General features: G+C 41.4%; 1 long non-coding RNA gene across 1 annotated transcript in view; it reads left to right on the forward strand.

Moving 5' to 3' along the window:
* LOC147001035 (uncharacterized) overlaps window positions 1–3,349 on the forward strand; it is a 164,463-nt gene extending 161,114 nt beyond the window's left edge. The window contains exon 6 of the long non-coding RNA XR_015045355.1: window positions 3,278–3,349. This is a non-coding gene — a long non-coding RNA (uncharacterized LOC147001035). The remainder of the gene's footprint in view (window positions 1–3,277) is intronic.
* The last annotated feature ends 21,658 nt before the right edge of the window (window positions 3,350–25,007 follow it).

Genomic DNA, 25,007 nt, shown 5'->3' on the forward strand with positions numbered 1-25,007 from the left:
GCTCTTCCTGTGCAAATTGTTGAATCAGTTCACCATCAGTGTGGTTTTATTGCATAGGGCTAACACTATTGATAGGAAAACAATCCGGGTCCATGAGAAGGAAGGTTTAACAGCACCATTTTGTTTTATCTTTTCTCAGGAGTGTTTTATGTGCTCTGTCTTGTCTCCCATGGTTAACTTTTCCTGTAGTGTTGGTAGTTGACAACTCCAGTTGTCTGGAAACCTGAAAGCAAATATGGAAGCCATTGGGGTAGACCTGACACTGTTAATGAAAACTTTAAAGAATGCTTAAAAGTTGATCCACAAGAGCTTTCAAAAGTTGACCTTGCCTTATTTTGTGGGCTTTGTGCTATGAAACTCAATCTCAGTTTAATGTTCAGCAGGTGTTCTAAGGAGAGTCCCTACAAGAACTAAGACTACAGTATGATGAATACAGTATCCACCCATCTGGGAGGGTGAGATGAGACATCAATAGAACTCTGGGGTTCTGATTGTTTCATGGTATGACAGGAAAGGTTCAGGCTGAGGTAGGGATGGCTATGCAGTAATGACATGTTTCTGCTGTCCAGACTCTTTTTTTTTTCCTTAAATGATCTTGGAAATGAAACATCGTAATGACTTCTCAACCTAACAGCCTCATGTGCTGCATGAGATTGAAAGTTTAAAATTCTAGTCAGAATCAACCATGTTTTCAAAATGAAGACATTCTTTCACGAGTGCAGTTATAAAAATAGCAAAAATTCTTGAAAAGAAGCATTTGTTCTGGGTCAGCCTGAGTTTGCCAAATTCTCTCCCCCCACCCCCCACCCCCCGTCTGTTTCCATCCTCCAGTGAATCCAGAGAGTGAGCCCGTCCCCAACTCCTGCAGCCTTGCTGTGATTTCATGGGAAAATTGGTCTTCACTGTGGCCTTTTCCTGTCCTCCTCTCCTGTTAAGGCAGATATGGTGCCATTAAGTAATTGCCTTGGGACAATCTGAAATATAAACAGGGAGAAAAAGAGTCTATGCTGTTCTTGAGGCAGGAGTGGTAAAAACACTAATTCAAGCAACCACTTGCCCTTCAAATCTAAAAAAGAAAGCTTGGGAGTAGAGCGGGCTGTAGAACAATGTGTCTTTGGGCAGACTAATCTAATCACACACAGAAGCAGCCTGCTTTCTAACTTGCTGGACTACCTCCACCCTATAGTCTCCCGTGGAACAATGGATTAAGTACAGTATTTAGAGCGATTTGTTGAATCTTACTGTCTGATTTTGGCAAGTGCCAAGGAAACACAGAATATATCTTGGATGTCTTGAGCCTTCCTGGGAGGAGGCTGGAGTTTCCCCAGAGAGGCCACTTCCCACGGTGGAAAACTGGCTCAGTAGATAGCTCTGTAGGAATGTATACTTTAGAGTGCACTTAGCATGCTTCAGGATTCTGCAGCAACCATAACTGGTCTTAGATAGCTCAGGATCTCCAGAGGTCCAGTTTCTAATTTCCCTTATGTCAGTGTAGTCATTGCCTCCTGAAGGGCTGCAAACTTACAACCCACTTTTCCTGTTACATTGTGGGCCAAGTTCCTAGCATTAAAATATCCAGTTTGTGTATCAGAAGAGTGTGTGTGTGTGTGTGTGTGTGTGTGTGTGTGTGTGTGTGTAGAGGAGAGAGGGCTGGCCATGAACTCCCTATATAACTGAGTATGACCTTAAACTGCTGATCTTTTGCCTTCTCCATCTGAAGACTGTGAATACACATATGTCCCACCCTTCTCAATTCATGCGGTGTTGGGGGATTTAACCAGGACATCACTGCATGCTGGGCAATCACTCTACCAACCGAGCTTCATCTCCCGACAGACTTCTGTCGTATTTGTAATTATCATGTGAGGTCATTAGTAAACCCACAACCCACTGAAATTTTCTCATGCCCCTTCCCCCCTCCCTTTATTATGGTCCTTCAGAAATCACTTCCGAAAGCATTTAATCTTTCATAGTGTGCAGTACTTGTAACAATAGTACATTTCATTTTGAAATCTCCATGCATGTTTCTCATGCTTTCAAACACCTCATACTTAGGTTTCTTCTCTGCCCACCCTTCTTCCTCCCAGTAACCCCTTTCCTTTCCCTCAGTAGCACCCTTCTACTTTCAAGTCTGTTTTTTAAGCTTAGATACTACACATGATGGGGCGGGGGAGGGGGGGGAAGGACATGTAGTAGTTGTTTTTGTGAGTTGGGCTTATTTCACCTAATACAAAAATCTCCAATCCCACTCATTTTCCTACAAATAACAAATATTCATTCTAATTTTTCTGTATAAATAAAACTCAATTCTATATAGATACATTTTTATTATGTATTCATTTGCTGGCAGAATCTAGGCTGTTTAAATAACTTGGTTCTATGACTGTAGTTACAGAAAACATCCATGTGCACTGTATGTGTCTCTGTCTTGTGTCCATGTAGAGTCCTTGAGTTATATACCTAGAAGGTGTATTACTGTGGCGTGTAATAATTCTGTGTTTACTTTAGTTTCTTTAAGGTCTTCCATACTGATTTCTATTGTAGTCAGACTAATTTCCATTCTCATCAATGGTATATAAGGGTCTTCTCCAGTCACTTCCTACATCCTTTCTATGTTTCCTTGATAGTGGCATCTATATTGAAAATAAAGATAAAACATTTCGAGAGTCATGTTATAACCCTGTACTTAAAAACATGGCTAAAATATATATCATTATTGGGAGAACAAAACAGGTCAATTCCTTTCAGCTTTATGCATCTGACATACAATAGATTTTATTAAAACAGAATAAAAAATCTTATCAGGGTATTACCTCACATCTTGTTGCATGGTTCTTTAATGTGAATCAAGTTCTACATCTGGCTTATGTAGTTAAGAAGTTATTTATCCATGATGTTGCATGGCTTTAATCCCAGCACTCAGTATGCAGAGGCAGGGGCAGGCAGATCCTTGAGCTTAAGGACAATGTGGTCTACAAAGAGTGCTCTAGGACTGCCAGAGCAACACAGTGAAGCCCTACCTCGAGAAACAAAACGGAAGTTATTTAATCTGTTTTTGCTGTATCTATAGGATGTTGGTGGAAACATGAAGCTCAGAGGGATTTCTAGACTATGTTTGTACTGATTGGCAGGAGAGTGACAGTAGTCACAGTGTGCACCTGTCTGGCTCTCAGCAGGGTTTCCTTCCTATGAATGCTTTCGAGACTCATGGACCAACAGTAACTTGCTCCTGTTAGCTAAGATCTGCATTTTATTTTGATTTTTCTACTTTCGTTAGTTTTCAGGATGTGTTCCGGAGTCTCGTGAGTAGCACATGGCAGTTGTTGTCACCTTGGGCTGAGCCGTGAAGAATCTCACCCTCCCTTGTTGGGGATGAACTCCGGGGTTCTAAGGAGAGGTCAGCAGGTATTTCACAGACTGTTCCTGTTGGGGGATTTGTCTGATACTCTTCTCCTGATTAGACTGGGCTCTACATTCCCCCAAGGATGAGTATGGAGGCAAACACTGTTTTCTTTCTTTTTGTTTTAAATGATGTTTGTATTTATTCTTTGAGAACTTCATACAATGTATTTTGTTTATACTTTTCCCTCGTTCAATTTCTCCCTGGCCTCCACCATAACCCTCGCCAACCAAATTCACAGTCTTTCTCTCTCTTAAAACCAAGCCAAATCAACAAAAGCATGGAGAATGTTTTGTGTTGGCTACTACCCCTGAGCATGGGGCCTGCCATGAAAGTGTGGTTGATATAGGCATTGTCACTCTACTGAAGAAAACTGATTTCCCTTCTGTAAGGAACTTTCATTACAAATCACTTTTTGATGGTGGTGGTGGTAGGGTCACTTTGTATGCAGTTCCTCTCCTCCATGCTAGAATTTTGTCTACCTTGAGTTTCTGTAGGTCTTGTGTATGTGATGTCACTGCCTCTGAGTTCATATTAGAAGCAGCATCTTATCTACTTCATGCACATACTGTTAACCTTGATACTGTTACTCTAGATGTTAGCCATCATCACCCAGCTGAAGCCCTATGGTCATGTTTTTCTATTGTGAAGTCCCTATTTCTCTCTCTCTTTTTCCATGCTGAAAATCTTTGGAAGGAAGTCACTGCACTCGCTCATTACAGTGGTTGGCAGGCTTAAATGAGATGTTGAATCCATTGGCTCCAAACCCAGTGCTTCAGAAACTCTCACTAACATTAGTTATCTCTGTAGCTGCTACTCATGCACTAATCCCTTTCAAGAAGTAAACACCGGTTTTCCTGAGCACTGCTTCCTCATAGTTCAAAAGTCTCTCATCAGTATTAATTAAAAAATAAAAATGAAAACAGTGTATCAAGCCCTTCCACATGAGCTGACTGTAGACAGAGATTTTCTAGGATTCTCTATGATCACCCTAGTGTCAGCAGACTGCTAGACTGGTATCATCTTCCTGCACGTGATCCTTGAGATGGAATCAGCCATTGTGGATGGCGATGCAGGCATGGAGACCAGGGGAAAGCAATTTAGGAATGGGATCTGTGTTATGGTGATATATATGTATTTTGGTCAGGTTTGACAACTTTTGGATGCAGCTTCGGTTTCTTAGGATAAACTCTCTTTAGCACTCGTCTCTGAAATGGTTCAAGGCAGCACAGTTGTTGCCAGAGGAGCTCGCTGAGCTTGGATAGTAACACTCAGTCCTGTCTGTTGGAATAAATAAAGAACAGCTGGTCTCTTTTACAAATACCGTTGGCATGAATTTTTTATTTAAGTCTCTTAGTATATCTAGTAAACAGCCATATCTAACATGAAGAAAAGGCTCCCAAGTCTCCTTCCAAGAAATTCCCTTCACTCCGAGTTCTCCATTTATGAGTTCAGGGTGTAGGGCAGGGTTAATGACCAGAGAAGGAATGTTGGGGAAAGTAGTTGGGAGCTAGAGAAAGTAGGCTCCTCTTCTGCCTCCTCTCCCATTTAAACCTCAGCTTCTCTCTAAGACAACACATTTTTTTTTCAGACTATTTCTTGGGAAAAGGAGACTCAGAAAGGCACCTTTTGGCCATTCTCCATGTACTAGGTAGAGAGAGATTTATTCATATTAACATGATTCTCTGTACCCAGACTGCTTACTGGGAGAAAATTTCTATTCACTGTAATGGGTAGACAGTTGCAGAAAAGTCTCTTAGTCCCTTTTGAATGGCAAGTAATGACATTTGTCTTCATGTCCTAATAAGCTTAGTAGAGACTGAACACCCTTCATTTTGTTGTAGAAAACAAGAGATGTGTCCAAAGAACATAGCTAATGTTGTTCTCCTCCTCCTCCTCTTCCTCCTTTTTCTTCTTTTTGAGATAGGGTCTTGCTTACACTTAGGCTAGCTGCCAATTCAATCCTCCTGCTTCGGCACCTGCTCCCCATCACCCCAAGTCCTTTGGAACTGTAGCTCTGTATCACTACCCTTGGCAGTTAACATTCTTTTAAATAAGCAGAATGTTATCATTCTTTTAAATAGCAGAATGAGATGTTCTGTACCTGCTCAGTTAACTCACAGTGTTAAGTAGTAAAGACAAGCACTGAGCAGGCTGCAAGCCTGTATAGCAGATGTAGGTTCATGGTGTGTGTGTGTGTGTGTGTGTGTGTGTGTGTGTGTGTGTGTGTGAGTGTAAGACAGGATCTTAATGGCTAATCTCAGCTGTCAACTTGTGATTTAGACCCACTGTGGAAATCAATTTATGTCTACAAGGCTCCTTCGTAAAAAGTTGAACAGAGCTTAGAAGACCCACCTGAATGTGGCTGCACCGTCCCGTGGGTTGAGGAAACAGGAGAAAATGAGCTAAGCATGTCATGGTGGGTGCCATGTGACCAGTTGCCTCAAGCTTCTACCACCATGCCATCCTTGCCACCACGGACTATATGCTCAAACTATGAATGTAGATAAGCCCTTCTTTCTATACAGGGCTGGTTTTGTATGTTTTGTCGTGGCAATGAGTAAATTGATTAGCACGGGGCCCATAGCTAGGAGTGATGGCTCACATCCATAATTCAAGCCATTGTACATCCCTGGGGCCACTGAGGATGCGCACAGACATATTGAGAGCCCTCATCGGAGATGCTTAATGGTGTTGCACTTTTTCTGTGGAGGGCAACATGGCTGTGAGTGGCCTCAGATGGTGAGGTCCTAGCTAGCTCTTCTCAGCTAACACCTATGTTAGAGTTCCCCTTCCTTACTCCTCCCTTTCAGACTACATCAGTGGGAACACATGGTGGGTGGCCAGATTGGTGAACAGTGTGTTGTGGAAAGACCAAGACCTCCTGGCCCAGATTCTTTGAGTCAGAGAAGCTGGAAGTGAGCTCAGTTATTCTGTCCCAAGGTTCATGTAACCATTATCCAGCCTGTTCTAAGAGTGACCATTTCTATCTCTGCAGAGATGTAGTCTGGGAGGCCTGGAGTCCCATGAGATGAAGCAGAGATGTGTCCGTTTATGATGGTGGACATAGTAGGGAGTCTGTACACAGATTAAGAATGAAATGATTAAGGGTAGGGTATATACACATACTGCACACACATGTGAAATTCGTCCCAAATAACCATCTGACAGACTTTAATACCAAACTACTGACTGAGTGCCAACAAGAGTATCTTGAAGCACACAATGCTTAATTTATATTTAGGGAATTTCCGTTGCTTGTCACAGGGCTTGTAAAATTTAAACAGAAAAGAAGAGCAGCCTCAGAGAAGGTGGGTGGGGAGTGTAGAGGCCTAGGCTGTGGCTGCCAGTATTCCTTTAATGTAAAGCCACCTGAAGCCTTTTTGTTGAATAGTAAAGTAATTCCCACATGGTTTCCGCTCTTTCAAAGTCAGACCTCAGAAGTGCTGTCTGCTGTAGCCTTGGCCTCTGCTTGCCTCTTTGTCAGCTGATGCTTCCTGTCTGCTTGCTGATAGGAAGTGTAACCAAAACACACTGCTGCAGGGGAGTTCCCAGGCTGGGCTGCCTCCTCCCAACCTGGAAGAGAGGGCCACCTCGCTCCCCCAGGGGCACATGTTTCTCTGGGAGAGACTGTCCCAGTGCAGAGCCCACTCTGAAAGTGGCCACATGCTTTCTTTACTGTGAGCACATTCTAGGCACTTCTCAGTTTAGTTAGTTTTCCCCTCATCTAAAGTCTCAATTACAATAAACTTTATCCCTCTGAGGAAAATACTTTTTTGTTGTTTTTGTTTTTTGTTTTTGTTTTCCTTTGAAAGTTTGAGAAATGCTCAAAGGTCCTTAGAAGGGCAAATGCTTAGTAAATAGTAAAACCTGTGTGGCTTTCTCTGATCATTTGTACTTTCCTTACACAAATTCTACCTATGACCCAGTCTGTCCCTCACCCCTTAGAATTTATTCTTCCCTGTGTTGATGGAGTTCATGATAAACCCAGGAAACCAGTTAACAAATATAGTCCAACTGTGCACTGTTTGCTTTCCCTCCAGAACGGTGTGTCATGAGTTTGTATTAAGTGTTTATGCCATGTCCTACTGTTAATGTCCTTAAAATACCATGAGGTGATGAAGTCACCTAGGTGGTCAGAGGACTAGGATCTTGGCTCTCTCCATTGCTTGTCTAACTTTTAGAGCTATTTGTCCATTTTCAAAATGAGATCGGTGGTGCTCATCTTTCTATTTGAGTTTTAGGTTGTATATATATATATATATATATATATTTTCTTCCCACTCAAGTCACTTAAATCTTGGGAAGTCTTTCAGAGGTACAATAGGGCATACACAGAGAATATCATTTTGCCCTGACCAGTAAAGATGCTTTTGAGGCACTGCAGTCAGTCCCTGGCTTTTAGAGTGGACCAGACGAGTTTGAGAGCTCTGCACTTTGTAACACTCCCACAAGTTCCCTTGGCACCGTCATTAAATAGCCTAGTTTCCTTGTACTGTCAAATGAGAAAGAACATGTTGAGAACAGAGCCAACCTCAAGAAGAACCTGTGGCCAAAGGGTTTTCATGAGCCTCAGAAATCACTTATGGGAAACCCTATCAGGAGGAAATTATCTTATCTGCTTGAAAATTAGATGACAGATTTTGTCTCTTATATAATCTGTCCCCAAGAGGTGTTTCCTGTGTATTTCTAGAAGTTCCTTGTCTAAGATGCTAATTCAGAGCCTAGGACTCTTCTTGATTCTTAATTGTCAGTTACTTACACCATGGCTTTGAGTCAAATGGGAACAGAAGAAGCAGCCATGATCCCAGCACTAACCTATAGAAATGTCTCTGTGGTTTCAAATCTGCAACACCAAATTTGAATGCTCACATCACTGGTTGAAGTTATAATTGTTGTGGGTGTGAGTGAGCGAGTGCATGTCCTGGGTGTGTAGGTATGGGTAGGTGGGTGGGTGGAGCATTTGTGCATGAACGCACGTGGAGTTCACAGCACAGCTTTGTGAAACTGGTTCTCTCCTTTGACCATTCTGTGGGTTTCAGTTCCGGGGGATTGAACTCAGCTCATGAAGCTTTTTGTCAGGACATTTTAATCACAACACCGGGAATGAAATGAAGTAATGATCTGTGTAATTTATGAGTGAAAGATAGCCTTTCCTCCTTTGAGGTTGTCCTGTTTAATTACTACTGTGCTTCTCTTGATAACTCATGGACATGTTATATATAGCATTGCAAAAGGCACTGTTTCCTCCTTCTCTTCTCCCTCTCTTGATTTTTTTCCAACTTTTGATAATTCAAGACTATATGGATGTACCCTGCACAATCATGTCTGAATATTTCTACACTTCTTCCATTAAGCGATCACTAGTGTGTAGTATACTGGGTGCTCTACAGGTACTTCTCAGTTTACTGTGTAACTATGTTTTGATACATACAAAAATGATGTAAGGCAAAACAAACAAACAAATGACTTTAAACCACCCAACCTCCTTAGCATCATAACTTATCCACACAGTGCTCTGAGAGTATGTGTGGTTCACCCTAGCGATGATGGTGGTCAGCAGAAGTATCAGCGGGGGGGGATGGTTTGTTGTCATTGCTCAAGACAACATCAAAGTCATATAGCCCAATAAACAGTAGAATTCAAAGTTGGAAGTATGATTTTTACTGATTATATATTGCCTTCATGAGATCCTAAAGTAATGAAAACACAAGTTAGACCATCATACACACAAGGGATTATTATTGATAATGCTGTTGGTTAGAGGCAGGGTAGTATTTGTTTTGCTGTTGAGTTAAAAAATTATTTACAGACAGCTGCTCTTACATGGTAGGGAATGAAAGTGCACCTTTTCTGTTGTTGGTCTTCAGTTATAATATAAATGTAGCATTTCTCCCTCTCCTCTTCTCTCTCCAAACCCTCTCATATATGACTTAAAACTTGAATTGGAAAGCCGAGGGTTTTGTTTATAGCCTTGACCTTTTATGTAAATGTTTGTTTCTGTGTCTTGTTTAGAAGTTAATGTGATTTAGAATGGCAGACTACATTTAAAGACTTCACATTCTCACCCATGGCTTCACAATAATATACAGAATTTGACAATTTCATTCAAGGAGAACAATAGTTGGTCCTGATCCCTATATCTAAGTTTCCATACTAAAATCTGTCTTTGAGTTGAAATGTAGCTGTCTGTGTTTTGGATCAAGAAAACACAGGTAGAAGTGCTACACCATGTAGAATTACTTAATATTGGCAGTCAGCTTTTAACCAGTAAAAGTTTTATTTCTTGCAAGAACTAATTCAGAACATATAACTGCATATGACTCTTGCTATTGTGACTGGAGCTGTTAAGATAGTTTTCAGAATTAGAAACTAGAATACAGGTCTGGAGAGGTGGCTCAGAGTTTAAGAGCACTGGATGCTCTTACGGAAGACCCTGGTTCAATTCCCAGAACCCATATGCTAGCTCACAGCCATCTATCTGTAACTCCAGTTCCAGGAGATTTGACATGTTCCTCTGTCCACCAAGGACAGTAAGACTGCATATGTTAGCACTTAGGTAAAATAACCATATACAGAAAATAAAATGAAAGATAATAAAAAACAAACTAGGGTACAAACAATAAATACTCCATTGTTGGGCATTGGACTACATTGCACGCAGCTATATTTATAGTTTTTCATACTTACATTTTAAACTCAATAGATTAAAAAGTAGCTACCTTTCTTTGATTAGATAAAACCAGCTATAGCTCCAAAGAAAGCATTAAACACTCTATTGGTGGTCAGAACCCAAAGTGAAAGCATTGTCCGTAATAAAATGATATTGCCACATCTCCATGTATTATTATCTCCACTAGGTAGAATAGACATGGATAGTAGGAGGACTGGAGACAAAGCTAATCCAGTTTGTCATTTTAAGTAAAAGTAGAATTCTTTGTTTATATCCAGTGTAGATGTGCTAAATTATCTATCTATCTATCTATCTATCTATCTATCTATCTATCTATCTATGTATCATGCATCTATTATCAGTTTTCTCTGATTAAAGCAGTAATATTCTCCCAAACGTTGTATGAATACATCTCTGGGCCATATGACATTTTCTCATCTCAGGATTCATAGGCCAACGTTTTGCTAAGTTACCCAGTAGCTTTTCTTTCCTTATTGATGACAGTACATGACAGTGAATTCTCCCCTAGCTTTCAATCCAGCTCCAGTGATGAGGAGCATCTCTGAATTATTCCAGGACAAAGCAAATGTTTCTTCGCTACAGGAGGTATATGACCAGATAGAGCACCGAGAGATCAAGCAGAAAGCTTGTCCTGGGAATGCTCCTTCAGTCAGAGCTCTTAGGCAAGTTCTGTCTCCTACATGGCCCTGTCTGCTTTGTCAGCAGCCCTGCTATCTTGATCTTTATCAGGCTCCTGCTGCCGATGTCTACATTGTATTTACATTGGCTGCCTTTAATGATCATAAATAGGAAAGACATGGGCCAAGAGTGTAGTCAAGAATGCCTGCTTTGTCATTATAGGAGGTTACCACATCTCTGATGTATGGTGGGGCATGTCTTGGTTTTACCAAGCCATGCTCTTTAATTATTATTTATTTATTTTTTCTCTTATATGTATGCTTTGTCTCAGTGGATGTCTATGTACCATGTACATGCCAGGTGCCCATGAAGACCAGAAAAGGGGGTCATAATATCCTCTGCAACTGGAATTACAAATGGTTGTGGGTCTCCACGTGGGTGCTGGGAATTGAAGTTGAGTCCTCTGTCAGATCATCCAGTGCTTTTCTGAGTCATGTCTCCAGCCCCAGGTTCTCTAGTATCTATTTTCCTAAACCCTTCCACTTTAAAATAATTTTTTTGAAATATAAGATGTTAAAAATTAGGGTAATTTTTCTTAAAAATTTTTTTTCTCCAAATTGTGTTCTAAGGAGTCTCAGGGAGAAAGATGCTTCTGGTGCCCTGGAAGAGAAAGGCAAGGGAGGCAAAGGCAGAAAACCTGGACTGCCAGAAAGGAGAACAGAATGCAGCAGAGGCCTGTGTCTATGCAATAAAGATTTTTACAGTTCCTATTAGGAAAAAAAAGTCTTATGGTCACATTCTGAAAAACAGTGGTCTATGCAATCTTAAATTCTGCAATATCCTTCTTCCTCTCATATTCTAGTTGGACAATTGATTTGCTGTCATCTTCTATAACCCATTTCCTCAAACCATTTCAAAGTGAATTTTGGCCTGAGCAGATTTCTTTCATTCGTCTGTCATGCCCTCTCACTATTTTGTATCCTTTGTTACCTAGAAGCCATATGGTTAGATTTAGATTTTTGAATAGTTGAGTAACTATAGGTAGGAAGGAAGGAAGGGAGAATGGTCATGTGTGTATTTATCTGTTTGTTCCTATCATGTATTTTTAAACTATATGAATACACACAGACACACACATACACACACACACACACACACACACACACACACACACACACACACACCACTCATGCTAGGAGCCATATAAAGCAGCTTCGGTTCTTCTTTTTCATGCATGGGGGTGGGGTGGGGGGTGGGGAAGCAGCAATACTTACCAGTCATTTTTATATACTTTGGAGGCCAAGCTGGATTCTAGATGCTAACAATATAACAAAAAGCAAAAATGCAGGCTCCTCATGGGTTTTGTTTTGTGATGAAAGAAAATGAATAAAGACCAAAATAAAATGTGTAGTGTGTCATTGATGATACACATATCAGTGAGTGCAGTGCCAGATAGCAGAGGAGCTGGCCATCTTGTCAATATCCATGTGCAGAGTTACAAGCAGGCGATGCAGTGAATCTGGGAGCTTTCTCTTTAGGGCAGTGGTTCTCAACCTCCCTAATGCTTCAACCCTTTAATACAGCTTCTCATGTTGTGGTGACCTCCCAATCATAAGATTATTTTATTGCTACTTCATAACTGTAATGCTGCTACTATGATCTGACATTTGACCCCTGTGTGGAGTTGCGAACCACGGATTGGGGACCACTGATCTAGGGCCAACAAGGGAAAGGACTTGGGAGAAACAGTAATTTGCCGTGGTAGTAGAATAGTAAGGAGTGAGGGTCATACGGAAGGTTGACAGCTGGTTGCTATGATGGAGGAACCATGGGAAAAATACTGGCTTTTACTTTCTTTTAAAAATGATTCTATTTGTGCATGTGTTGCGTGTGTGTGCATGCACACACATGTGTGAGTAAGTGCCCATGGAGGTGCAAAGATATCAGAACCCCTGAAGTTGGAGTTATAGGCAGTTATGATCTTTCAGGTATAGGTGCTGGGATTGAAACTTGCACTAGAAGTAAACACCGTTACCTACTGACCTACTAAACTTGAACTAGCAGCAAACCCCATTACCTACTGACCTATCTTTCCACCCCTTGACTTCATTTTCTTTAACTACAGCAATGTGGCAAGTGACTGGATAACTAGACAAATGTCACCAATTGACCACTCTTGATGTTGGCTACAGAGCAAGCATAGGAAAACTTTTCCTGTAAAAGTCCAGATAGTACATATTTTATGTCTGACCAGCCATATCATGTCAGTGACAACTACTCAGAACTGCTATCTGCCATTCTGCTATTTTGGAATAAAAGCAACTGTTCCAATAAAATTACTTCAAAAGAAACCAAACTGGATGCAGGCTGGATTTGGTTTACATGCCATGGTTGGCCAATCTCCTGACCTAGGCCACTTGGTTTTCAGTTGTGGCTATGAGGGGTAGCTCCCACTTCCGCATCTACTATCTTATACCATACTCAGTGGAAGCTGCCATTTATTCATAATTTTTATGTATATCATTTATCTGTGCAGATCATTTGTTATTGCCTTGGAGCAATAGACAATGTAATTAATGAGTATTTATTGGCTGCTATTCAAAGGACATGTTGTTGCCAGGAGAAATAGAGTTTTCTGTATCACTTTAGGTAGTGTATATCCAGGCTAATAAGGATAGTCTCCCTGTGATAGTCATTCCAAACCCAGTTAGACCTAGTTTCTAACTTAATCTCCTCTCTGATAGACATGCCTCTACTGCCTAATTGAAATGTAGTATGGACTTCAATAACAGCAAGAAATTTGATTTTCTGTCAGACACATAAAGTCCTTTTTTAAAAAAATAAATGAAAGTTGGGGCTGGGGTGCAGCTCAGTTGGTTGAGTGTTTGCCCAGGATCCATGAAGCCCATAGCTCCATCTCCAGTAGCAAATAAACTGGTCCTGGTGACACATTGGAATAATCCCAGAACTCAGTTTTAGAGGCTGTGCCAGAGACACAATGCCATCCTCAGCTACATCGTGAACTTGAGGCCATCCTGGAAGAAATTTAGAAACAAATGCGATAAAAACATCTTATTTACACTGTTACATCAATAATATTACCCATAGAAAATTGCTGAAATACTGGACTTCTTGTTTTATATGGAATATTTGAATTTTGGCATATGATTTATATGCCACATATTCTCCCTTGGTGTCCATGACTTGTGTCTCCCCTGGATCATAAGATTTGCAGGCTCAAAATTTAGCCGTCCTAGCTGATAAATCCCCTTCTGTCACTCTGGTAACACCAGCAACCGTTTTAAAGGTAACCTGTGAAATTAATTTCCTCTTCCTTTAATCAAACCACAGGTATAGGCCACTTTAGAATATTGCCATTTAGTTCACCATAGCATGAGAGAAGCGATCACTTCCTCTACTTAGTGTAGTTTTTTTCTTCATTCCTGTTTTCTCCATTTGTATAGCTCATGTACTTACTAAATAGTGGATTGCAAAGAAACTTTAAGGCCAGTGAGATATATCAGTTGGCAAAGGTAATTACCAAGAAGCTTGGTGACCTGAGTTCAAAACTAGAAACCATACCATGGAATGAGAGAACCAATTCCCACAAGATTAACTTAGACTTCCATATATCCATTGTAGCATGTGCATTTACTTACACACACACACACACACACACACACACACACACACACACACACACACACACATACACACACACAAATACTTAAAAAGGAAAAGCTACAACTAATAAAATGTCAAAATCAAATTGCTAGGCAGGCCACTATTTTCCACTCCCAAACTGACAAGGCTTTCAGAGCCATTTAGCTTAACTTTGAAGGACATGAGTCATACTTTCTCTCCCAGCAAGCAAAGACCTTTTCTGAATGAATCCACTCAGAGCTGGTGACTCTTTAAGCCCCACTGTAGCTTGGCGATACTCGTTCTTCACCAGATATAAGTAAGTACATTTACCCGGCTATCACCAGCTCTGCTAGACATAAATTACCAGGTATTTACATAAGAAAGGAAATCATAAAAATTGCAGCCGTAAACACATTTGAATGATGAGTTTTTATGGGCGCTTGAGAAGATAAAATTGGGATTAGTTAGGGAAGCAGAAACCAGCCTGAGTAGGGCCACAGGCCTCACCCGGCCGGATCAGCGCCAGGGTAGTGGGAGCGCAGGGTTGCCTGACACCCGCCAGCTACCCACGACCCCCGCCGCAGGATTTTGGGACTGCTGGTGAGTGGAACACAGCTTCTGCTCCAGTCCAATCACGCGGGACCTGAGACTGCTCTGGTTGGGGAGAGAGAAATCCGGCCCACACAGGGCCACAACCCTCTTCCGGTCAGAAAAGCACCTGAGCAGCTGGGGCGCAGGGTCTGCTGACACTCGCCAACTGCCCACAACACCCGCCACAGGATCTTAAGACTTCTGGTGAGGGGAGCACAGCTTCTGCTCCAATCCAATCGCGCGGGACCTGAGACTGCATTAGTTAGGGAAGCAGAAACCGGCCTGAGTAGGGCCACAGGCCTCACCCGGCCGGATCAGCGCCAGGGTAGCGGGAGCGCAGGGTTGCCTGACACCCGCCAGCTACCCACGACCCCCGCCGCAGGATTTTGGGACTGCTGGTGAGTGGAACACAGCTTCTGCTCCAGTCCAATCACGCGGGACCTGAGACTGCTCTGGTTGGGGAGAGAGAAATCCGGCCCACACAGGGCCACAACCCTCTTCCGGTCAGAAAAGCACCTGAGCAGCTGGGGCGCAGGGTCTGCTGACACTCGCCAACTGCCCACAACACCCGCCACAGGATCTTAAGACTTCTGGTGAGGGGAGCACAGCTTCTGCTCCAACCCAATCGCGCGGGACCTGAGACTGCATTAGCTAGGGAAGCAGAAACCGGCCTGAGTAGGACCACAGGCCTCATCCGGCTGGATCAGCGCCGGGGTAGCGGGAGCGCAGGGTTGCCTGACACCCGCCAGCTACCCACGACCCCCGCCGCAGGATTTTGGGACTGCTGGTGAGTGGAACAGAGCTTCTGCTCCAATCCAATTGCGCAGGACCTGAGACTGCATTAGTTAGGGAAGCAGAAACCGGCCTGAGTAGGGCCACAGACCTCACCCGGCCGGATCAGCGCCAGGGTAGCGGGAGCGCAGGGTTGCCTGACACCCGCCAGCTACCCACGACCCCCGCCGCAGGATTTTGGGACTGCTGGTGAGTGGAACACAGCTTCTGCTCCAGTCCAATCACGCGGGACCTGAGACTGCTCTGGTGGGGAAGAGAGAAATCCGGCCCACACAGGGCCACAAGCCTCTTCCGGTCAGAAAAGCACCTGAGCAGCTGGGGCGCAGGGTCTGCTGACACTCGCCAACTGCCCACAACACCCGCCACAGGATCTTAAGACTTCTGGTGAGGGGAGCACAGCTTCTGCTCCAATCCAATTGCGCGGGACCTGAGACTGCATTAGTTAGGGAAGCAGAAACCAGCCTGAGTAGGGCCACAGGCCTCACCCGGCCGGATCAGCGCCAGGGTAGCGGGAGCGCAGGGTTGCCTGACACCCGCCAGCTACCCACGACCCCCGCCGCAGGATTTTGGGACTGCTGGTGAGTGGAACACAGCTTCTGCTCCAATCTTTAAATAGTGACAACGATAACAACTAACCCCAGAGATTACCAGATGGCGAAAGGTAAACGTAATAATCTTACTAACAGAAACCAAGACCACTCACCATCATCAGAACCCAGCACCCCCACTTCACCCAGTCCAGGGCACCCCAACACACCGGAAAAGCTAGACACGGATTTAAAAGCATATCTCCTGATGATGATAGAGGACTTCAAGAAGGACGTTAATAACACACTTAAAGAAATGCAGGAGAACACTGCTAAAAAGGAAGAAGACAATAAAGAGGAAGCACAAAAATCCCTTAAAGAATTGCAGGAGAACACTGCTAAAGAGTTACAAATCCTTAAAGAAAAACATGATAACATAATCAAACAGGTAGAAGTCCTTACAGAAAAACAGGAAAACACATCCAAACAGATGATGGAAATGAACAAAACCATACTAGACCTAAAAAGGGAAGTAGACACAATAAAGAAAACCCAAAATGAGGCAACACTGGAGATAGAAACCCTAGGAAAGAAATCTGGAACCATAGATGCAAGCATCAGCAACAGAATACAAGAGATGGAAGAGAGAATCTCAGGTGCAGAAGATTCCATAGAGAACATCGGCACAACAATCAAGGAAAATGGAAAATGCAAAAAGATCCTAACTCAAAACATCCAAGAAATACAGGACATAATGAGAAGACCAAACCTACGGATAATAGGAGTGGATGAGAATGAAGATTTTCAACTCAAAGGACCAGCAAACATCTTCAACAAAATTATAGAAGAAAACTTCCCAAATCTAAAGAAAGAGATGCCCATGAACATACAAGAAGCCTACAGAACTCCAAATAGACTGGATCAGAAAAGAAATACCTCCCGACACATAATAATCAGAGCAACAAATGCTCTAAATAAAGATAGAATACTAAAAGCAGTAAGAGAAAAAGGCCAAGTAACATATAAAGGCAAGCCTATCAGAATTACACCAGATTTTTCACCAGAGACTATGAAAGCCAGAAGATCCTGGACAGATGTTATACAGACACTAAAAGAACACAAATTCCAGCCCAGGCTACTATACCCAGCCAAACTCTCAATTAACATAGATGGAGAAACCAAAGTATTCCACGACAAAACCAAATTCACACATTATCTCTCCACGAATCCAGCCCTTCAAAGGATAATAACAGAAAAAAACCAATACAAGGACAGGAACCACGCCCTAGAAACAACAAGAAGGTAATCCCTCAACAAACCTAAAAGAAGACAGCCACAAGAACAAAATGCCAACTTTAACATCAAAAATAACAGGAAACACCAATTTCTTTTCCTTAATATCTCTTAATATCAATGGACTCAACTCCCCGATAAAAAGACATAGACTAACAAACTGGCTACACAAACAAGACCCAACATTTTGCTGCTTACAGGAAACTCATCTCAGAGAAAAGGATAGACACTACCTCAGAATGAAAGGCTGGAAAACAATTCTCCAAGCAAATGGCATGAAGAAACAAGCTGGAGTAGCCATTCTAATATCTGATAAGATTGACTTCCAACCCAAAGTCATTAAAAAAGACAGGGAGGGACACTTCATACTCATCAAAGGTAAAATCCTCCAAGAGGAACTATCAATCCTGAATATCTATGCTCCAAATACAAAGGCAGCCACATTCATTAAAGAAACTTTAGTAAATCTCAAAGCACACATTGCACCTCATACAATAATAGTGGGAGACTTCAACACACCACTTTCACCAATGGACAGATCATGGAAACAGAAACTAAACAGGGACACAGTGAAACTAAGAGAAATTATGAATCAAATGGATCTGGCAGATATCTACAGAACATTCTATCCTAAAACAAAAGGATATACCTTCTTCTCAGCACCTCATGGTACCTTCTCCAAAATTGACCACATAATTGGTCACAAAACAGGCCTCAACAGATATAAAAATATTGAAATTGTCCCATGCATCCTATCAGATCACCATGGACTAAGGCTGATCTTCAATAACAAAATAAATAATAGAAAGCCAACCTTCACGTGGAAACTGAACAACACTCTTCTCAATGATACCTTGGTCAAGGAAGGAATAAAGAAAGAAATTAAGGACTTTTTAGAGTTCAATGAAAATGAAGCCACAACATACCCAAACTTATGGGACGCAATGAAAGCATTTTTAAGAGGAAAACTCATAGCTCTGAGTGCCTCCAAAAGGAAACTAGAGAGAGCACACATTAGCAGCTTGACAACACACCTAAAAGCACTAGAACAAAAGGAAGCAAATTCACCCAAGAGGAGTAGACGGCAGGAAATAATCAAACTCAGGGGTGAAATCAACCAAGTGGAAACAAGAAGAACAATTCAAAGAATCAACCAATCAAGGAGCTGGTTCTTTGAGAAAATCAACAAGATAGATAAACCCTTAGCCAGACTCACTAGAGGGCACAGGGAAAGCATCCTAATTAACAAAATCAGAAATGAAAAAGGAGACATAACAACAGATCCTGAAGACATCCAAAACACCATCAGATCCTTCTACCAAAGGCTATACTCAACAAAACTGGAGAACCTGGATGAAATGGACAAGTTCCTAGACAGATACCAGGTACCAAAGTTGAATCAAGATCAGGTTAATGATCTAAACAGCCCTATATCCCCCAAAGAAATAGAAGCAGTCATTAATAGTCTCCCAACTAAAAAAAGCCCAGGACCAGATGGGTTTAGTGCAGAGTTCTATCAGACCTTCAAAGAAGATCTAATCCCAGTTCTTCACAAACTATTCCACAAAATAGAAACAGAAGGTACTCTACCCAACTCATTCTATGAAGCCACAATTACTCTGATACCTAAACCACAAAAAGACCCAACAAAGATAGAAAACTTCAGACCAATATCCCTTATGAATATTGATGCAAAAATCCTCAATAAAGTTCTTGCTAACCGAATCCAAGAACACATCAAAACAATCATCCATCCTGACCAAGTAGGTTTCATCCCAGGGATGCAGGGATGGTTCAATATACGGAAATCCATCAACGTAATCCAGTATATAAACAAACTCAAAGATAAAAACCACATGGTCATCTCCTTAGATGCGGAAAAAGCATTTGACAAGATCCAACACCCATTCATGATAAAAGTCTTGGAAAGATCAGGAATTCAAGGCCCATACCTAAACATGATAAAAGCAATCTACAGCAAACCAGTAGCCAACATCAAAGTAAATGGTGAGAAGCTTGAAGCAATCCCTCTAAAATCAGGGACTAGACAAGGCTGTCCACTTTCTCCATACCTATTCAACATTGTACTTGAAGTCCTAGCCAGAGCAATTCGACAACAAAAGGAGATCAAAGGGATACAAATTGGAAAAGAGGAAGTCAAAATATCACTGTTTGCAGATGATATGATAGTATATATAAGTGACCCTAAAAATTCCACCAGAGAACTCCTAAGCCTGATAAACAGCTTCGGTGAAGTAGCTGGATATAAAATTAACTCAAACAAATCAATGGCCTTTCTCTACACAAAGAATAAACAGGCTGAGAAAGAAATTAGGGAAACAACACCCTTCTCAATAGTCACAAATAATATAAAATATCTTGGCGTGACTCTAACTAAGGAAGTGAAAGATCTGTATAATAAAAACTTCAAGTCTCTGAAGAAAGAAATTATAGAAGATCTCAGAAGATGGAAAGATCTCCCATGCTCATGGATTGGCAGGATCAACATTGTAAAAATGGCTATCTTGCCAAAAGCAATCTACAGATTCAATGCAATCCCCATCAAAATTCCAAATCAATTCTTCAACGAATTAGAAAGTGCAATCTGCAAATTCATCTGGAATAACAAAAAACCTAGGATAGCAAAAACTCTTCTCAAGGATAAAAGAACCTCTGGTGGAATCACCATGCCGGACCTAAAGCTCTACTACAGAGCAATTGTGATAAAAACTGCATGGTACTGGTATAGTGACAGACAAATAGACCAATGGAATAGAATTGAAGACCCAGAAATGAACCCACACACCTATGGTCACTTGATCTTCGACAAGGGAGCTAAAAACATCCAGTGGAAGAAAGACAGCATTTTCAACAAATGGTGCTGGCACAACTGGTTGTTAACATGTAGAAGAATGCGAATCGATCCATTCCTATCTCCTTGTACTAAGGTCAAGTCTAAGTGGATCAAGGAACTTCACATAAAACCAGAGACACTGAAACTTATAGAGGAGAAAGTGGGGAAAAGCCTTGAAGATATGGGCACAGGGGAAAAATTCCTGAATAGAACAGTAATGGCTTGTGCTGTAAGATCGAGAATTGACAAGTGGGACCTCATGAAACTACAAAGCTTCTGCAAGGCTAAAGACACCATCAATAAGACAAAAAAACCACCAACAGATTGGGAAAGGATCTTCACCTATCCTAAATCAGATAAGGGACTAATATCCAATATATATAAAGAACTCAAGAAGGTGGACTCCAGAAAGTCAAATAACCCCATTAAAAAATGGGGCTCAGAACTGAACAAAGAATTCTCACCTGAGGAATACCGAATGGCAGAGAAGCACCTGAAAAAATGTTCAACATCCTTAATCATCAGGGAAATGCAAATCAAAACAACCCTGAGATTCCACCTCACACCAGTCAGAATGGCTAAGATCAAAAATTCAGGTGACAGCAGATGCTGGCGAGGATGTGGAGAAAGAGGAACACTCCTCCATTGTTGGTGGGATTGCAAGCTTGTACAACCACTCTGGAAATCAGTCTGGCGGTTCCTCAGAAAATTGGACATAGTACTACCGGAGGATCCAGCAATACCTCTCCTGGGCATATATCCAGAAGATGTCCCAACCGGTAAAAAGGACACATGCTCCACTATGTTCATAGCAGCCCTATTTATAATAGCCAGAAGCTGGAAAGAACCCAGATGTCCCTCAACAGAGGAATGGATACAGAAAATGTGGTACATTTACACAATGGAGTACTACTCAGCTATTAAAAAGAATGAATTTATGAAATTCCTAGCCAAATGGATGGACCTGGAGGGCATCATCTTGAGTGAAGTAACACAATCACAAAAGAACTCACACAATATGTATTCATTGATAAGTGGATATTAGCCCAAAACTTAGGATACCCAAGATATAAGATACAATTTGATAAACGCATGAAACTCAAGAAGAATGAAGACCAAAGTGTGGACACTGTGCACCTTCTTAGAATTGGGAACAAAACACCCAGGGAAGGAGCTACAGAGACAAAGTTCGTAGCTGTGATGAAAGGATGGACCATTTAGAGACTGCTGTATCCAGGGATCCGTCCCATAATCAGCTTCTAAACGCTGACACCATTGCATACACTAGCAAGATCTTGCTGAAAGGACCCTAATATAGCTGTCTCTTGTGAGACGATGCCGGGGCCTAGCAAACACAGGAGTGGATGTTCACAGTCAGCTATTGGATGTATCACAGGGCTCCCAATGGAGAAGCTAGAGAAAGTACCCAAGGAGCTAAAGGGATCTGCAACCCTATTGTTGGAACAACATGATGTACTAACCGGAACCCTGGAGCTCTTGTCTCTAGCTGCATATGTATCGAAAGATGGCCTAGTCGGCCATCAATGGAAAGAGAGGCCCATTGGACTTGCAAACTTTATATGCCCCAATATAGGGGAATGCCAGGGCCAAAAGAATGGGAATGGGTGGGTAGGGAAGTGGGGGGCGCTATGGGGGACTTTTGGGATAGTATTGGAAATGTAATTGAGGAAATTATGTAATAAAAATATTAAAAAAAAAAAAAAAAAAAAAAAAAAAAAAAAAAAAAGAGAAGATAAAATTGGGAAGTTGGGACATAGCAGGACCACAAATAAGTACCTGTTCAGTCGTTAGACCACAAATTCTGAGAATCTGATGCAAGAGGTGATTGGTAACCACTAGTAAAATCTATGTAATTATAGATTTTATAGCTGTAACCAATCCCATAAGGAGATCAGGCATGGGTATATCTTTGAAGGATATTCATACACAGGTCCTTGCTCAATCATTTTGAAGCACAAGGAAGGATTTTAAATAGTGACTGTTATGAAGGAAGGGGCTGTTTCTTTTCCCTTCTCAGTCTTTGTAGATTTGTGGATGCTTCCATTTGTCCCTAAGCCAAGTGAGGTCTACTTTTTAAAGGAGGCAACTTGGCTGATGCCAGCATAGGAGGGACAGCTTGCTTTTATGGTGTTTCGAGAGATGGAACACTTGAAGTCAGTAAAATGGGAAAACAAATTGGTCTTATTTACAGCCACATATTATAACAGCAGCAAGAAGTAACCCTTAGCCATCACCTCCTGGGTAGCTACTGGTTGAAGTGCTTTATGGGAAACTCATTTCATTCTCACGATGTGTGAGGGGGATTGCTCTTTTCCTCATTAATGTTTGAGTCATTTGCCCAGGGCCATCCAGCTAATAAGTAGTGAATCTGGGATTTCAGCCTAAGCTTTCTGGTGCCATGGTTTCTTTCCTTCATCTGTACACTAAGTAACTGTCAGTGTATATAAGGAATAGATGCTGGGAAAATGTCTTAACAACTTAATTACTATTAAGCACATAACAAATTTGAAGGAGCATGAAGTCCTTTAGAAAATCCTTAAGGAAAATGCCATATAACAGAGCACTGTGCAACTAAAACTTAGTTCTAAAAAATAGATTTCTTTTTCCTAATATCAGCTTTACTGTGAATAGAGATTATTTGTAGGGAAAACAAAGCTTAAAACCAGTGTTAAGCTGTTTTAGAAATATATACAGGAAAAATCAATAGAGGGTTGGAATATTGTATAGCAGGATATATAATCTAATACATAGTTCAGCATTGAATCTTTGCCACAGACACACTCATGTTAGAGGTGAGGATTTCAAGCATATAGAGACACTCAGAAATCCTCAAATATGCTCATTTTGAACTATTCTTGGCTCTCCCACCAAAGTAACTACAAACTTTTTATTTTGGGCGTTGATTCTGCCTTTGACCCTCTGGGCTCTGGTTTTACTTCTAGTCTAAGAGTTTCCTGTGTTTGTGCAGAGAGTAGACCAGTAGGTCTCTGAATTTGTGCTGCGTAAGTACACAATATTAATGTGAGTTCTACCCAGTAAAACCCTATGCCCATCTGATTTCTTGGACGTTGTTTTAAGCAAACATGCTAGGGTAGTGTTCTGCTCAGAGTGCTGTTTTTTCTTACTGATCTCTCTGGAGTCTTATGGGAGCTAATGGCTTCCACCCACTTGAGATTTTGCCCATCATATTATATCTTTCTTCCAAGGAACAAAAATAGAACCCCCCCCCTTTTTTTGACAGCATGGGAGACATTCTCTTGCTGCAGCTCTCCAGGAAAAAAAAAATCCCCTAATCTAAGTAGACAAACTCTTGCTGGGGATAAAAAAAAAAAAAAAAAGACTAAATGCATGTATAAACTCCAAGGAAAGCATTCTTGTTTTGTGAAGTCTTCCCTTGTGGCAAGTGTTAGGGACTTTACATACACTGATAGCAAGCAGTTAAGTTTATGGAAAGAATGAACAGCTATGAACAGCTGGACACACTGTCAAAACTGAGTGCTTTCAGCCTAACTTTTTCCCCAAGCCCTGTGTCTAGAGAAAGTTGGAGCTCTGTTAATTGACATTTTAAAGATGAGTGAGAAACATGGGTGATTGGAGTTGATTTCCTAAAAGAAGTTCTGGATCGTGAGTTTGATGTGGTAAGTTCAAAAGCAGAAAACAAATTAGCAATCATGTTGGGAACATTGGTCCTGTGCTCACCATTCTCATGTGGGGCTCACATGAATCAAGATCAATGTACAATTGGTTTGCCTGTGAGCCTGATGCCATGGCGTTTGGTTTTGTTTTATTTCATTTTTGACTCATGGTCTAAACCTGTTACACAACAAAGTCTCTCATCTTGAGAAATAATTATGAGCTGCCATTTCAGGGTTACCAGGGACACATAAAAAAAGCAAAGGTCCTTGGGTGTTTGTTTTCAACCTCAGATCAAATCAAACTGGGGTATTATTTTGGCAGCTCGTGAAGCACAAATGTGATTTTCTTTATAATGTTCTTTTATTTCTTAATTGACAGCACCGTCTCAATTATTATGAATAAACCCCTCAAGTCCATATATGATAACACATCACTACTGAAGAAATAAATACAGCCAATGAGTTATTAATACACTTGTGAGCTCTAGGCAAACACGTTGTATAAATAAGAGGTTGAGACAAACATTAGTCACTGTTCTTATCTGCGGTTCATATTAAATGTTCCTTGCTGCATTGTCTGATAAGGGGCCTTTTAAGAATTCATTAATGGCATATCTAAAATTGAGCTTGTCTGGTTGTGGAGGTGTGCACCTTTACTATCAGTACTTGGGAAGCAATACAGGCAGATCTCTATGAGTTGGAAGCCATCCTGGGCTACTTAGTGAGTTTTAGACCAGCCAGAGCAAGAAACCCTACTCCAAATTAATCAATCAACTTATTAATTAAAAATTTTACTTGACCCTCCTAGTTTTAGAAAGCTACCATGTCTTCTAAGAGAAGGTACTTGTTTATTTCATAAAGTCCAGTTATTGAAATGATTTCTCAGTTATAATTGTTTGGCTGCTATATATGCTTCCATAGGTTTCATTGGTAGCAA

Source organism: Mus caroli, unplaced genomic scaffold (assembly GCF_978045245.1).
Source record: "Mus caroli unplaced genomic scaffold, Mus_caroli_1 scaffold_15, whole genome shotgun sequence".
NCBI classification, from domain to species: domain Eukaryota; kingdom Metazoa; phylum Chordata; class Mammalia; order Rodentia; family Muridae; genus Mus; species Mus caroli.